The 16,374-nt window shown below is 35.3% G+C and overlaps 1 protein-coding gene across 5 annotated transcripts in view; it reads right to left on the bottom strand.

Moving 5' to 3' along the window:
• The window catches only part of LOC139976475 (D-glucuronyl C5-epimerase B-like), a 107,123-nt gene that overhangs the window by 40,493 nt on the left and 50,256 nt on the right, over positions 1–16,374 (bottom strand). Inside the window, exon 1 of one of the 5 annotated variants that reach the window (XM_071985254.1) lies at positions 893–1,541. The exons of the other annotated variants lie outside the window; for them this stretch is intronic. The gene's annotated coding sequence lies outside the window, so the exon portion shown is untranslated. Of the gene's footprint in view, positions 1–892; positions 1,542–16,374 lie in introns of those variants that run through there. 5 annotated transcript variants of the gene reach the window in all.

Here is a 16,374-nt window from a genome sequence, read left to right as displayed (position 1 = left end):
ACAAACATATCTCAAGCTGAAATTGGCCTTGAACAAGAAGGGGAACCTTGCCTAAACTATTTTAATTACTGTGAATGGGATGTTGCAAACAGGACAAGATATTGTGAAGGAAATTATTATGGATAGTAGAAGTAGCGACACCCTGGTTGAAATACTCAGTATAAAGAGCAAAATGGCTTCCATTGAATCACAGCTTGTTCCCAAATATGTTAGAATGACAAATAAAAACAAAATACAGCGTAAAGGAGCAAAAGTAAAAGATGCAACGGCCTGTCTTCTTTGATTGACTTTAAATGTTCCTAGACATCAGTTCTATGGTGAGTCTATATTTGCTAAATAGTTACCTGTACTTGTAATTGTCCCGCTTGGGATTGTTCTTGGCTCGAAAATCCGGGGAATTTTGGAAATCTCTTAGGTAAGGGTGCAAAATTATGAACCAGTTCTCATACTTATATCAAGGGAAATAAAATGTTACATGCTGTTAGACTGGTACATCAAGTCTCTGTTAGACTGGTTAATCAAGTCTCTGTTAGACTGGTACATCAAGTCTCTGTTAGACTGGTACATCCAGTCTCTATTAGACTGGTACATCAAGTCTCTGTTAGACTGGTACATCAAGTCTCTGTTAGACTGGTACACTAAGTCTCTGTTAGACTGGTACATCAAGTTACTGTTAGACTGGTACATCAAGTCTCTGTTAGACTGGTACATCAAGTCTGTTCGACATATATTCGCTAAAGTTGAATTTCTCTAGAAGATGTCTGATAACAATTCGTGAAACATCATAGCAAGTAAGAAAATTATGAAACAATTTTAATAATAAGCTTCATTGATGGCACAACACAAACAAGATACAACCAAGTGTGTGTGATTACACAATTCTGTAACTTACCTAGTCCACGCATAGCCAGTCCGATAGTTAATGATTACATGTTTTGTAACTTTAAAGGAAACATTTCTCGAAAAGCTTTTTAAAACTTTATTATATCAGTGTACTTGATAGCTGCCTCCATATCCGACTGGCTTGCAAAAGCGATTCCTTCAATTTTTGATGAGAGCCTTTCTTATAAGCAAAACAAAAACTGGAATGCCTCATTACATATTCTTTACTCTATGATACAGTAGATCCCTACAAGACAAATTACTTCCATTTTAGAAGCTTTCATCCGTAGCAAATGATTCTTTATTTTTGCCAGATGGCAAAGTACTTTATTTTATGATGTTTGTCCATCTTTATTTTCCCTGTTTTATCTTTTATTTTTTTTTTTATTTTTTTTTTTTTGGCATTGCCATATTAGTTGTAACTCATGATCAAGCAGGTAATAAATATTTCAAGAACTTTCCCTCCTAAATTTGAGACAATATTTCTTGCTCTGGTGATTAACTAGAAGAATATGCTATGATTGCATGCTGTTTATTATTAAGAAACCAAACCCCTTCGACAACCTGAGATGACATTTAAATGTATGGTAGCATTGCTCTACAACTAATCAAGTTGAGTCACTTTTTCCTTTACTAAACTTTTAATTAAATCGACAGTTAAATAAGGTACAGTCTGAACAGGCTAGGAGATGTGCTGAAAAAAAAAATTCTCCTTAAAACACACAATCCCACTCAAAACTTCATTCTATTTGGAATTCTAATAATTGAGATTTAACTAGATATCATATAACATTCATGTATATATATATTAGTGTTGCTAAATATAACACAGCAGATGTGGGGTTACAAAACCGTTACAACCAAATGGCTACTCTTCACATAATTTTAGTACTGAGAACTTTGTGTCCAGCAAGCCTACTTGCAGTGTATAACTGCTTTATTGGACTAATCCCCATTGTGGTACCCTCGCAAGTAGGAAAACCTCTCTGAAATCACGATCACCTTTAGACGTGAAAACAGTGATTGTGTAACGTCCCCCGAAATTTAAGAGTGAAGACTGATTTTAACAGAGTAACAGTAAGTACCACTCCTGTCTTGCTTCTCTCTCTTATTCAGTGACTGAGGTATCTTAGGTATAGGCCTAACTTAAAGCAACTTAGTCTACTCAAAATATGCCAAATTTACTTGCTGTTCCTGTTTTGAATTCGGTGCGAGAAAATAAAATAACTGTCAGTTTAATTATCTTACCTTTCCTTTTCCAAGAAGGAGACAATTTCAATACGAAACTACAGCTGGAATCTGGTATCAATTATTGCTTTTAGCTGATTTCTCATGAACTAACAGTATAATGCAATTGTGTTCTAACAATGAAAAGCAACAAGATTAGCCTAAATACCAATGGATTATTTTCAACTTCTCCTGCAACAAATTTTAGTTACATGGCACAGTAGGTACAAATATACAATTGGTACTTACACACTGTAACAAGTTGGTATGAAGCCAAAGTTACTCCATAGCATACTGTTTACCTATGAGGTTTTCTGCTATGACCTGCTTGCCAAGGGATAAGGGTATATTTAGTTGTCAACTAGAATTACCACCTCACAATTCTAACCAGATGTGTCTTGTATCTGTATAACCCCATCTCAGTCTTGACCTCCCAAGGCAATAAAAATCTTTCTCTTTGAACCATAAAGACAATTGACCAATGGCTAAAGACCTTAGCCATAGAAAGATGTCCCATTAACAGCTGATATCTTATGAATTATTATCATTCAACAGCACAAAGAATTTAACAACTTAATCAACTAGGGCAGCATTCCAACTGCAAAAAGATCCCCCCCCCCATCAGAAGAAAGACATCAAGATAACGCTTCTATGGTAACTGTTCATCACTTTATCCTGTCAACAAATCGGCTTGAGTCCTGTGTGTAAACTACATGCTTTGTTTTAGCTAGATTAAATGACAGAAAATATATATTATCTTTTCATGTTAACTGATGATATTTTCCTTCAAACATGGATGACTTTCATCAAGTACAAAGATACTCATAGGACATACACACTTTACTATACATGGAAACTGTACATGTTTTTCTATGATTGTTCTTACAAAAGTAAATTCATGGAAACTGCATCTTTCAAGTATCACATGTAAGTACCTATACATGAATTGTACCTAGTAGCTGACAGGGCAATAGTTAGTTCTAACCTACGCTGCATTGAGTGCATATGCAAGACAAACTGATATTTTCAAACCAGTGCCACTTAGTTTCAAGTTTAACTGACAGAAATTTACCCACAAGCAAAATCAATTCAGTGCTTCATGTTTTTCATTTTTTTATTCTACGGTATGGTACAGAAAGGTAACGTTCAATTGTTCTCTAAATTTATCTTGCATTATTTCTACGTAGAATATATTAACAAAACTTTACCTCACGCTTGTCTTTTTTTCCACTTCTTCACAGTGTCACTCTCCTCATCATCCTTTCATATTACTCCTCTTGATCAATGTAGATAGTTCCTTGTATAATTAACCAAACTAGAAACCTTCTCCTTCATTAACAGGCTCCAAACTTCACACTGAATAACAACAGCAGCACTTCTACATATATACCTTAACTCAACAAAGATGTACCACATCTTCTTCGACCAAGACTACTGGCCCCTGTCTCAATGACATGGCCTCATCTTATCCCTACTGGGCCTACTACAATAAGAAGATTGATAACGATTTGTTCCCCTCAGGAGCCAGTGAATAGTTATTTCCCAGTAGGATCAAGGGCATACATACTCCCTAATAATACAAGTTCTGTTTACCTACTGTGTAAGCTCCCAATGACACCTACAGACAGCAGGGTTCTTGTTGTCTCTGTCTCTTCATAATCAACTGTTGTGTTTCATTGTCTGAGGGGATTTGAGGTGATTATCTTATAGATGTAGACAGAACAGGCTAGCCTTAGATAACTCTTGAACTAAATTAAGGGCAAGAATAACACTGTAGGGAATTATTTAGACAGTTTGGCTAAGTTACACATGGTCAGTGATCTACTAGAAACCAGACCCTCAACTGTACAGTCAGGTTTTTGACTTAATTAATTTGGGTAAATTTGTGATATCTTATACCTGATGGTCCTTTATGTATACAATTCAATAGGAAACTTGACAAGTGCAGACTCATGTTTCAAATCATTTTAAAAATTCACAAATTGATTAAAATGGGACAAGGTACCTCAAAGCTAATAGCATACACTTTTTCTATAAAACTGGAATTTGAACAAAGAAAAATACAAATATTTCTTTTTTCAAACATGTATTTCATTTCCTTAAATAATATTATAAGTGTCTGTGTCTTTTATATCTATGTGTATATTTGTTAACTTTTGTTTTGATTGTTTTCTTAGTTTAAGCTTTCTTAGTATAAACTGACCATACTTTGATCGCTGAAGAGATTTTATATTTTGGAAGAATGCTTTTCTGTCAAGATGTTGAAGGCAAGCCAAGGAACAAGCTAGGGTAGGTATATATCCAAATTCAAACTTAGAGAATTGGAAGGGGGGAAGAGGGGACCAATTGTGGGGGGGGGGGAATAAGTCAGTAATGTAGGGAACAAGGAGGCAGTAATATCAATATAGCTGTAAATACAATACAATAAGTCAACTCAGCACCAATGGAACCACAATAAAGTGTCCTAAAGTGTGATTAGAATATCTTCCCTTGTATGGTAGTAGGGAAGGATAAAATCAACTCAAAGGAACATTAATCGTTTGAAATAGTCAAAATAACACCATCACTTCATTACATAATTTTTTCATGCTCTTTCCAAAATAATGGTATATTATATGAACAGTATGATTTGGTTCGATCCAACAAGCAGTTATTTTATATTACACAAGAGAATGTTGAGGAGGCAGGGAGCTGCTACTCTAAGAGAGTAGCAGCTCCCTGGTTGAGGTATGTGAAGCAGATATGTACACCTAGGTAGCACTTTTTTACCCCCTAGTATCGGAATCCCTGATTTTCTGAACCCGCCATCCCTTCGTTGATACAAAGTCTGGAGGCCGAGTGTTATTGATCCCAAGTACTGTACAGTAGTACTCATATTATGTACAACCTAAATTTGTTAACCTTACTTAACGATCAGCTTTCAAATTCTTAGGGTCTTTAAGGTCTTTATATTCGAAAATTGGTTAATTGAAGAAAATTTGATCATCTGAACTTTTCGATAATCTGAACTACCAGTTCAGAATCCAGACCAGTTCAGATATTACAAAACTTACTGGTTTATATATTTACGAGTGACCCACTTACCTGTCAAGGTAATTTCGCGAAAATTTTCCTAACTCCGAAAAACACAGTGAGACACTTTGTGGGTAGAAAAATGAAGGAAGGCCATTAGGGCCAGTGAGGGTGTACAGTGTTAAAAGATTACCAGGGTATTCTAGACACGGTAGAATGCGGTGCATAGGTTGTGGGGAGACAGGTAAGTGGGGAACGAAGTAAATAATCAGGGTCTTACTGTACTTAGAGGAAACTAAGAGGTTCCTTCCTGCTTTCATTTTCAGAATAAATAAACAGGTTATAATGACTCCTGCAATCTTCAGTTTTCATTCATAGTTTCCCTTCTAACTAAGGGTAAAGTGCAGTCCCATTATTCAGCAGGCAGCTTTCTCTTTAAGCTGATTAGTGGCTTTGAGCTGTACATCACTTGAAAGCCTGTCACAGCAGTAGTAGTAGCAGCAAGGAGTATCATTGTCTGGGTGTCATTATTAAGCTCCTTTCTTCTCTAGGCTTTCTCTCTCTCTCTAGACTTGGCCTATTAACATATTAATCAATATCTGATTATTGGGAATAGACTTACACACCATGTTAAGGTGATGAGTTGCCATTATGGCATTCTATAGATTCTTGTTGTACCTACACAGGTCTTTAAGACTTGCATATTTAACACACACAGAGAAAAATCAATGATTTGTTGTTAAACATATCGCTTTGTGACTTTCCGAATTAAGTCTGTGCCTTTGGCTACTGTATATAGATCCGTTTCATCTCCTTTCACCTGGAATACACTGCTGCACAGGTGAATTTTAGTTTTCATCTTCATCAATAGTTTGCTCCTACTAGTAGCGGCAACATCACATGCTTGTCCCTGTTCTTTTTCAATAGAAAAATTCTGCATATATAGGAACCTATCATAGCTTTATCTATACCTTCACAGTTAATGCATCATCATTCCAAAGACAGAAAATCAATATAGAATGGCTCCCTCCCCCTCTGCTACCTATTCTTTTTCTGACCACTTTTCTCCTCTGCAGCGCCATAAAACCACAAACAGATGTGCGCAACCTCTGTAAACATAGCATCCTCTTTGGTCCCCTCATATTGTCATCTCTTAATTATATTATGCGATAAATTCAATAGCCTCATATCTGGATTTCATTTACAAGGTCTATAACACTTATAGCCCTGGGATAAGACTACAGAGAGCATTTCACAGTCGAATGCAATCTCTTTGCTCTCAAGGGCAGAAGAAAACGGAACACCACATGTCCAAAGAACCTTATGAAGACTTCAATAACTTGATAATAGTACTGTAGCAATGTTTGGCAAGTTCTACATCCACACTACTATGCAGGGAGTTGTTCCATGATAACAACTCCCTGCTATAAGTCTGAGAAGGGTTACTAGTACTGCCTTTTATGCATTACATATACAGACTCATATATAAGATATCAGCCAAAAGGAATCAGCAATAAGGATCAGCAATAAGGATCAGCAATAAGGATCAGCAATAGAGGATTTGGTTGGGTCAACAGTACTGTATTAATGTTTGGCAAGTAATACACTAAAACTACTTCACAACTAAGTCTGAGAAGAATTATAAATACTGTCTTTTATGCATTACATATACAGACTCATATATCAGATATCAGCCAAAGAGAATCAGCAATAAGGATCAGCAATAAGGATCAGCAATAGAGGATTTGGTTGGGTCAACACTCAACAGTACTGTATTAATGTTTGTCAAGTACAGTAATACACTAAAACTAATTCACAACTAAGTCTGAGGAGAATTATAAATACAGTCTTTTATGCATTACAGATACAGACTCATATATCAGATATCAGCCAAAGAGAATCAGCAATAAGGATCAGCAATAGAGGATTTGGTTGGGTCAACAGTACTGTAGTAATGTTTGGCAAGTATTACACTAAAACTACTTCACAACTACGTAAGTCTGAGAAGGGTTACAAATACTGTCTTTTATGCATTACATATACAGACTCATATATAAGATATCAGCCAAAAGGAATCAGCAATAAGGATCAGCAATAAGGATCAGCAATAAGGATCAGCAATAGAGGATTTGGTTGGGTCAACAGTACTGTAGTAATGTTTGGCAAGTATTACACTAAAACTACTTCACAACTACGTAAGTCTGAGAAGGGTTACAAATACTGTCTTTTATGCATTACATATACAGACTCATATATAAGATATCAGCCAAAAGGAATCAGCAATAAGGATCAGCAATAAGGATTAGCAATAAGGATCAGCAATAGAGGATTTGGTTGGGTCAACAGTACTGTATTAATGTTTGGCAAGTAATACACTAAAACTACTTCACAACTAAGTCTGAGAAGAATTATAAATACTGTCTTTTATGCATTACATATACAGACTCATATATCAGATATCAGCCAAAGAGAATCAGCAATAAGGATCAGCAATAAGGATCAGCAATAGAGGATTTGGTTGGGTCAACACTCAACAGTACTGTATTAATGTTTGTCAAGTACAGTAATACACTAAAACTAATTCACAACTAAGTCTGAGGAGAATTATAAATACAGTCTTTTATGCATTACAGATACAGACTCATATATCAGATATCAGCCAAAGAGAATCAGCAATAAGGACCAGCAATAGAGGATTTGGTTGGGTCAACAGTACTGTAGTAATGTTTGGCAAGTATTACACTAAAACTACTTCACAACTACATAAGTCTGAGAAGGGTTACAAATACTGTCTTTTATGCATTACATATACAGACTCATATATAAGATATCAGCCAAAAGGAATCAGCAATAAGGATCAGCAATAAGGATCAGCAATAAGGATCAGCAATAGAGGATTTGGTTGGGTCAACAGTACTGTAGTAATGTTTGGCAAGTATTACACTAAAACTACTTCACAACTACGTAAGTCTGAGAAGGGTTACAAATACTGTCTTTTATGCATTACATATACAGACTCATATATAAGATATCAGCCAAAAGGAATCAGCAATAAGGATCAGCAATAAGGATCAGCAATAAGGATCAGCAATAGAGGATTTGGTTGGGTCAACAGTACTGTATTAATGTTTGGCAAGTAATACACTAAAACTACTTCACAACTAAGTCTGAGAAGAATTATAAATACTGTCTTTTATGCATTACATATACAGACTCATATATCAGATATCAGCCAAAGAGAATCAGCAATAAGGATCAGCAATAAGGATCAGCAATAGAGGATTTGGTTGGGTCAACACTCAACAGTACTGTATTAATGTTTGTCAAGTACAGTAATACACTAAAACTAATTCACAACTAAGTCTGAGGAGAATTATAAATACAGTCTTTTATGCATTACAGATACAGACTCATATATCAGATATCAGCCAAAGAGAATCAGCAATAAGGATCAGCAATAGAGGATTTGGTTGGGTCAACAGTACTGTAGCAATGTTTGGCAAGTATTACACTAAAACTACTTCACAACTACGTAAGTCTGAGAAGGGTTACAAATACTGTCTTTTATGCATTACATATACAGACTCATATATAAGATATCAGCCAAAAGGAATCAGCAATAAGGATCAGCAATAAGGATCAGCAATAAGGATCAGCAATAGAGGATTTGGTTGGGTCAACAGTACTGTATTAATGTTTGGCAAGTAATACACTAAAACTACTTCACAACTAAGTCTGAGAAGAATTATAAATACTGTCTTTTATGCATTACATATACAGACTCATATATCAGATATCAGCCAAAGAGAATCAGCAATAAGGATCAGCAATAAGGATCAGCAATAGAGGATTTGGTTGGGTCAACACTCAACAGTACTGTATTAATGTTTGTCAAGTACAGTAATACACTAAAACTAATTCACAACTAAGTCTGAGGAGAATTATAAATACAGTCTTTTATGCATTACAGATACAGACTCATATATCAGATATCAGCCAAAGAGAATCAGCAATAAGGATCAGCAATAGAGGATTTGGTTGGGTCAACAGTACTGTAGTAATGTTTGGCAAGTATTACACTAAAACTACTTCACAACTCTGAAGTCTGAGAAGGGTTACAAATACTGTCTTTTATGCATTACATATACAGACTCATATCAGATATCAGCCAAAAGGAATCAGCAATAAGGATCAGCAATAGAGGATTTGGTTGGGTCAACAGTACTGTATTAATGTTTGGCAAGTATTACACTAAAACTACTTCACAACTACGTAAGTCTGAGAAGGGTTACAAATACTGTCTTTTATGCATTACATATACAGACTCATATCAGATATCAGCCAAAATAATCAGCAATAAGGATCATCAATAAAGGATTTGGTTTGGTCATTTCAGTTATTCCTGGAGGGATCATGGGGATGGGCCATCCATCACTGATCAATCTTAAATTTGGATGAAATGTTAACTTGTCACAGAAGATAAAGGAAGTATATATAGAATCGGGAAAGACAAATGACCTTGGTTTAATAACACAGGAGCCTGTCAATTTAACACTTCAATAATTTGAAAGATAAATATTAGTTCACTGTAAACCTTATCTGGTTTGAGTTCAGTCTTCTGAATTCTCCAGTAAGCATCAAAGCAAAACTTGCTGAAAATTAACTTGAAGGTTATTAAAGGTCTTTGGCCCCAAATTTTAGCACCCTAAAAATTATTACAAGCTAACAAAAGTTTCCTTCTTGACACAGATAATCTGGACATAGGGTTAAAATAGACTAACAAATGCCTCGGTTTGGATAACTAAATTTAGAATTATGGAAGTAATGAAATTTGATTATGCCGTGGGTGACCATTATATGAATTTCTAGCTTCAAAGATATCTAAGATGTTATAGCTAATGAGTAGCTTCAATGACCTCTATGATGTTACAGCTAATGAGTAGCTTCAAAGGCCTCTGAGATGTTACAGCTAATGAGTAGCTTCAAAGACCTCTAAGATGTTAGAGCTAATGAGTAGCTTCAAAGACCTCTAAGATGTTAGAGCTAATGAGTAGCTTCAAAGACCTCTATGATGTTACAGCTACTGAGTAGCTTCAAAGACCTCTAAGATGTTACAGCTAATGAGTAGCTTCAAAGACCTCTAAGATGTTACAGCTAATGAGTAGCTTCAAAGACCTCTAAGATGTTAGAGCTAATGAGTAGCTTCAAAGACCTCTAAGATAATAGAGCTAATGAGTAGCTTCAAAGACCTCTAAGATGTTATAGCTAATGAGTAGCTTCAAAGACGTCTAAGATGTTATAGCTAATGAGTAGCTTCAAAGACCTCTAAGATAATAGAGCTAATGAGTAGCTTCAAAGACCTCTATGATGTTAGAACTAATGAGTAGCTTCAAAGACCTCTAAGATGTTAGAGCTAATGAGTAGCTTCAAAGACGTCTAAGATGTTATAGCTAATGAGTAGCTTCAAAGACCTCTAAGATGTTAGAGCTAATGAGTAGCTTCAAAGACCTCTAAGATGTTAGAGCTCATAGGATGCTTCAAGTAATAAATTGTTTATTTAGTCTATTTTAAATCAATTTACTACCTATTGTCATTTGACTCATAAAGGGATCATTTAAATTTACAACAAAAATAAGTTTAATGATTTAAAATTGCTGTTGTCAAATGTATTTCTTTGACTCTTGAAGACATAATTTAACAAGCAACATCAACAACTCTGGTTTGCTGTATTTAATATCAGATATGATGCAGTATAGTGATATTTAAATTCCAACAGGCTTTGAATAAATAAACCTAATTACCAAAAACAACCAGGCTTAAAAGTTCGTTGACAATAAACCACTTTCTCCTGAAATATCCAGGTATATCCACAACGAACATGCTGTACACTGTTGGTGGGAACCTGTTTGTTTTGTAAAAAACAGCTGGCTTTTTTGAGGTTACATATGCCTGCTGTGATATATGCATGAACTAAATAACATGGTGGTTTTCTGCGAAAGTATGTGTCTGGTAATTAATTACCAATTAGTGAAGAATAACCACTTCCACCTCCATTCTCATGACATAGGCTATTAAAGCTGGTTATCTACTTTACAATGTTATTTCTATACTCCTATCTATTCTATGTGTCCATGGCGGTTCCTGTTTTTGTTGAGTTAACAATTTATGTTTCTTGTGACATACCATGAAAACAAAAAAAGCCTTCTGGTTTTCTGCTCTAGCATATTTGGGAAGAAATATTAGTATTTGTATCAGTCAATATAAACTTTGACATCTTCTACCAAGTGTCCCCCCTCCCCCTACCCTCCCCCTCTTAGTGCTTAGTGCCAAATTACTAGGCTTGGTGCCATATTACAAGGCTTGGTGCCATATTACATGGCTTGGTGTCATATTGACATGGCTTGGGGCCATATTACAAGGCTTGGTGTCATATTACAAGGCTTGGTGCCATATTACAAGGCTTGGTGCCATATAACATGGCTTGGTGTCATATTGACATGGCTTGGGCCATAGTACAAGGCTTGGTGCAATATTACAAAGCTTGGTGCCATATTACATGGCTTGGGGCCATATAACAAGGCTTGGTGCCATATTACAAAACTTAGTGTCATATTGACATGGCTTGTGACCGGCTTGGTGCCATATAACATGGCTTGGTGCCATATACAAGGCTTGGTGCCATATTACATGGCTTGGTGTCATATTGACATGGCTTGGGGCCATAGTACAAGGCTTGGTGCCATATTACATGGCTTGGTGTCATATTGACATGGCTTGGGGCCATAGTACAAGGCTTGGTGCAATATTACAAGGCTTGGTGCCATATAACATGGCTTGGGGCCATATAACAAGGCTTGGTGTCTCTATGAGAGCGTTAAAAAGTTACAACACAACCCAACATGTAGTTGTAACATGTATTGACATCTAAAACAGAAATACTAATTAATAAAAGAGAAAGAACAATCCTCTATTAACTTGGAGGAGCAACACGCATTCAACAAGCTCTTCCTTGACGAGGAGGAAAATTAATCGATGCTAATAATGAAAAAAACACTCTTCATCACATCACGATTGCTAACTTTATGATTTGTGGCAAATATTATATCAATAAAAGCCTGCAGGTGAAATTGATCAAATATATACAAATCAGTAATGTTTACATTTCAGAAATCCTCCGTCTAATTTGATGACTATTGCTTACTCATCATCATTTGCCACAAAAAAATGGAAAAGAAATACAGGAACGTGACAAAACAGGTACTACTGCCAAAAAGACGGAGGATTTCGGAAAAAGTACAATTAAAGGTCATCATTGATAACCACCTTGGAGAGAGGGAAGAGACACACAGTGAAGAAAGCAATAAAGGATGAACAAAATGGAAGCCTGTTACCTAGGCGACTGAGAAATGTCTGACACTAGCTGATGGACTATCTGAGTAGAAGTAATTAATATAACAACTGGATTTTAACCTCTATCAAAGTACAAAGCCATATTAATATATTTTAAGGCTTATTATATAGTTTAAAGCAGTAATTCGTACAGATCGATACAAAGAATTGATGAGTCTCGTGGGAAATGTTTTACAAGCTATGATACAAAACAAGTCTGCATACAACAACTAGCTGCTGTCATTGTAAAAAAAAATTACCAATGTCAAATATCGTATATGAGAATTCTCATAAGAAATATTTATGTGGGTTCCAACATACATATGAAAATTTATAAATCTCTACAAAGGGTATTTAATTCAGCTAGCTCAGCTATAGCAAATAGTCAGCTGTGGTCAGCATAGAGTAGTCGATTTTGACTGAAATCTCATTCGATTTGCTTAGGTTCCTTCGGATATTTTGAAACCAACAATCAACTTCTAAATAGACCCTGCCTACAGGAAGTGTTATAGTATACAAACCAGCTGCTCTGAGTTCTACAGCAATGAGATTTTGAAAATCAAAACAAATATGTTGAATGGTACAGCTGTATTGAGGAGGACTAAATAAACCACATATATCTCAGGCGCATGTTGTTCTTACTAAACTATAACTTATTAACCTCTGGCATTAATTGCTGAGCCAATCAATGTATGGAGAGAGAAATGAATGTTGCAAAAAAAAGCTGAATATTGAAACTTGCCTTTTCATAGATTATGAAGAAACCTGATTAGGTAGTTAGGTACAATTTATGTGAACAAAAATAATCTGAGAATTAAAATCATCATGCTGCTATAAAATTATCTGAACTTACCCCATCCCTCTCTCCTTCCCCCTCCCCCTAACCTTCTCCCTCTCTCTCCTTCCCCTCCCTCTACCCTCTCCTCTCCCTCTCCCTGTCCCTATCCCACTCCATCCCACTGCTTCATCATAAAGTATTATCGTCTAAAACATGCTTATTATTCACTAAATTCAACCTTGTTAATTATTTCCAAACTTGTTAATTCCCACTTGATTCTCAATATCACAGGGATTTAAACTCAACCTTTAAAATATTCTTAATGAATCTGATACCTTATCTGTAAGATCTTCTTTTCTTGGAGCTGTTAGAGTCCAATTTCTCACAACTTGAATTTTTCTTTTTTTTAAATGTTATCAGAGATAGATCCCAAAATAATCAGTTGTACTTGTAAACACTTCAGTCACCGATCTCATTTCATTCCCAAGGAGAAGGTGTGTGTGAGTCATCGACGACCTGCCAATATCAAGGAACTACATAGCAAAGGGGATTTTTAAGTTTGGTATTTAAATCCATGAAACTGATACATACTTGTGAATAAATGCCCCACACAGCATGGTCTAGTTTAAAACTGTGAAACAGTTACAAAAGAACCGCAACCAACAATTGTTCAAAGAATGGGGAGATCAGATGAGATTGGAATATCACCAGCATTATATGAAGCTGGAAGGATATTAACACAATATTTTATGCAGTTTTCTTGCTTGTACATTTATAATCAAGTAGTGTTCAACATCATAGGGCATGATGTAGCAATGTGTCTACAATAGTGTACTGTTTGCCTATGAGGTGATTAAAACAGTAGAATTGAATTGGGATATGGGGTAGACATTAGCAGATGTTTTCCTGTGGTGTCACCAGGGGTTGTTCTGTCATGCCCCCCCCCCCAATGATATTAGTATTTTATTATTATTGGTGTCCAAATAATTTAGGCATGAAGATACACAACTCTTTGACTACTATAGGGTATACTTAAAGGTATATATTGCAAGTTGCAAAATTCTGCTTGATTTAAAGTTGCTATGAGTTGGTATGAAATGTTAAAGCGAGTGATCAGCAATGGCTGTGTTGAGGTTAAATTATTTTGCTCATACTGTATGAACAGGACTACTTAAAGCAGCTTCTGTGTTGATTTTGCTCACTCTTTTCACAGCTATTCTGTAATAAAATCCCCAAATAATATGACTTAAAGTCATTAGCTCATTTCAAATAATTAATACAAAAGTAAAAGGAAAAATCCAACTTTGGATTTTTATTTCTTATGAAAATTATCTGAGCCATAATAAATTGAGAACCTAATGGAATCATTAATGATTTGCTCATTAACCTCTAGGAGAGTCTCGTAATTTGACTGACTTATGTATATATTAATGTCAAAGCATAAATATTGAAATATTCAGATGACTTCATCTCTCAGTCCACATGTTTGATCTTCCCAGCCTTACGTTATGGCATCACTGAATGACAAGAGGATCAAAATAAGCTTAGCAACTTACTACAAGAATAGTTAAGATTTACGGTGGGTTTGCACAAAAACGCACACATTTTGCTCTTTTACCCAAAACAATGGGCCTCATACAGCACCATTGGCTGAAGCTGACAACTTTGGTGCATAAATGTAAGACCAATAAGCTACCTCTGGCTGATGAAATGAGAAAGATTCTGAATCCGAAATGAAGATGACTCTTAAGCTATGGTAATTAATTCTGCTGTTAGACTGTTAGGCTTGTTAACTTTACTGATAAGGCAAATGCTACTGGTGAAAGGCAACACGTATATATATCTATATATGAAAATCCACGTAATGGTTAAATTTACATCAGCAGGCATGAGGAGCTTTAAACGGTTACTAATTGAGGCTTCAGTTTACAGTATGTACGGCTACAACAAACTAACCGCTTGGATTTAATGTTGTTAAAAGAGTAATCTCATAATGTGCATATATCCATAAAACAAAACATGTATGGGTAGCCCCTTGCTATGTACACAATACAATACAATATAACACACAATAAAATACAAACACAACTTAACAACACATCAAAACTCCATACAACAGATCATACTATAACACAATACAATATAATTTATAACACAACACAATGCAACAGAATATAATGTACTGTAACTCAATTAAACATAATATAACACAATGCAACAGAACATAACACAATATTACAGAACATAACACAATATTACAGAACATAACACAATATTACAGAACAGAACATGACACAATACAACAGAACATGACACAATATTACAGAACATGACACAATATTACAGAACATGACACAATATTACAGAACATGACACAATATTACAGAACATGACACAATACAACAGAACATGACAAAATACTACAGAACATGACACAATACAACAGAACATGACACAATATTACAGAACATGACACAATATTACAGAACATGACACAATATTACAGAACATGACACAATATTACAGAACATGACACAATACAACAGAACATGACAAAATACTACAGAACATGACACAATACTACAGAACATGACACAATATTACAGAACATGACACAATATTACAGAACATGACACAATATTACAGAACATGACACAATACTACAGAACATGACACAATACTACAGAACATGACACAATACTACAGAACATGACACAATACTACAGAACATGACACAATATTACAGAACATGACACAATATTACAGAACATGACACAATATTACAGAACATGACACAATATTACAGAACATGACACAATATTACAGAACATGACACAATATTACAGAACATGACACAATACAACAGAACATGACACAATACTACAGAACATGACACAATACTACAGAACATGACACAATATTACAGAACATGACACAATATTACAGAACATGACACAACATTACAGAACATGACACAACATTACAGAACATGACACAACATTACAGAACATGACACAATATTACAGAACATGACACAATATTACAGAACATGACACAATATTACAGAACATGACACAATACAACAG

Source organism: Apostichopus japonicus, chromosome 11 (assembly GCF_037975245.1).
Source record: "Apostichopus japonicus isolate 1M-3 chromosome 11, ASM3797524v1, whole genome shotgun sequence".
In the NCBI taxonomy this organism is placed as follows: domain Eukaryota; kingdom Metazoa; phylum Echinodermata; class Holothuroidea; order Aspidochirotida; family Stichopodidae; genus Apostichopus; species Apostichopus japonicus.
Note: the sequence above shows the minus strand (reverse complement) of the source record. Positions and strands in the feature narration are given on the sequence as shown.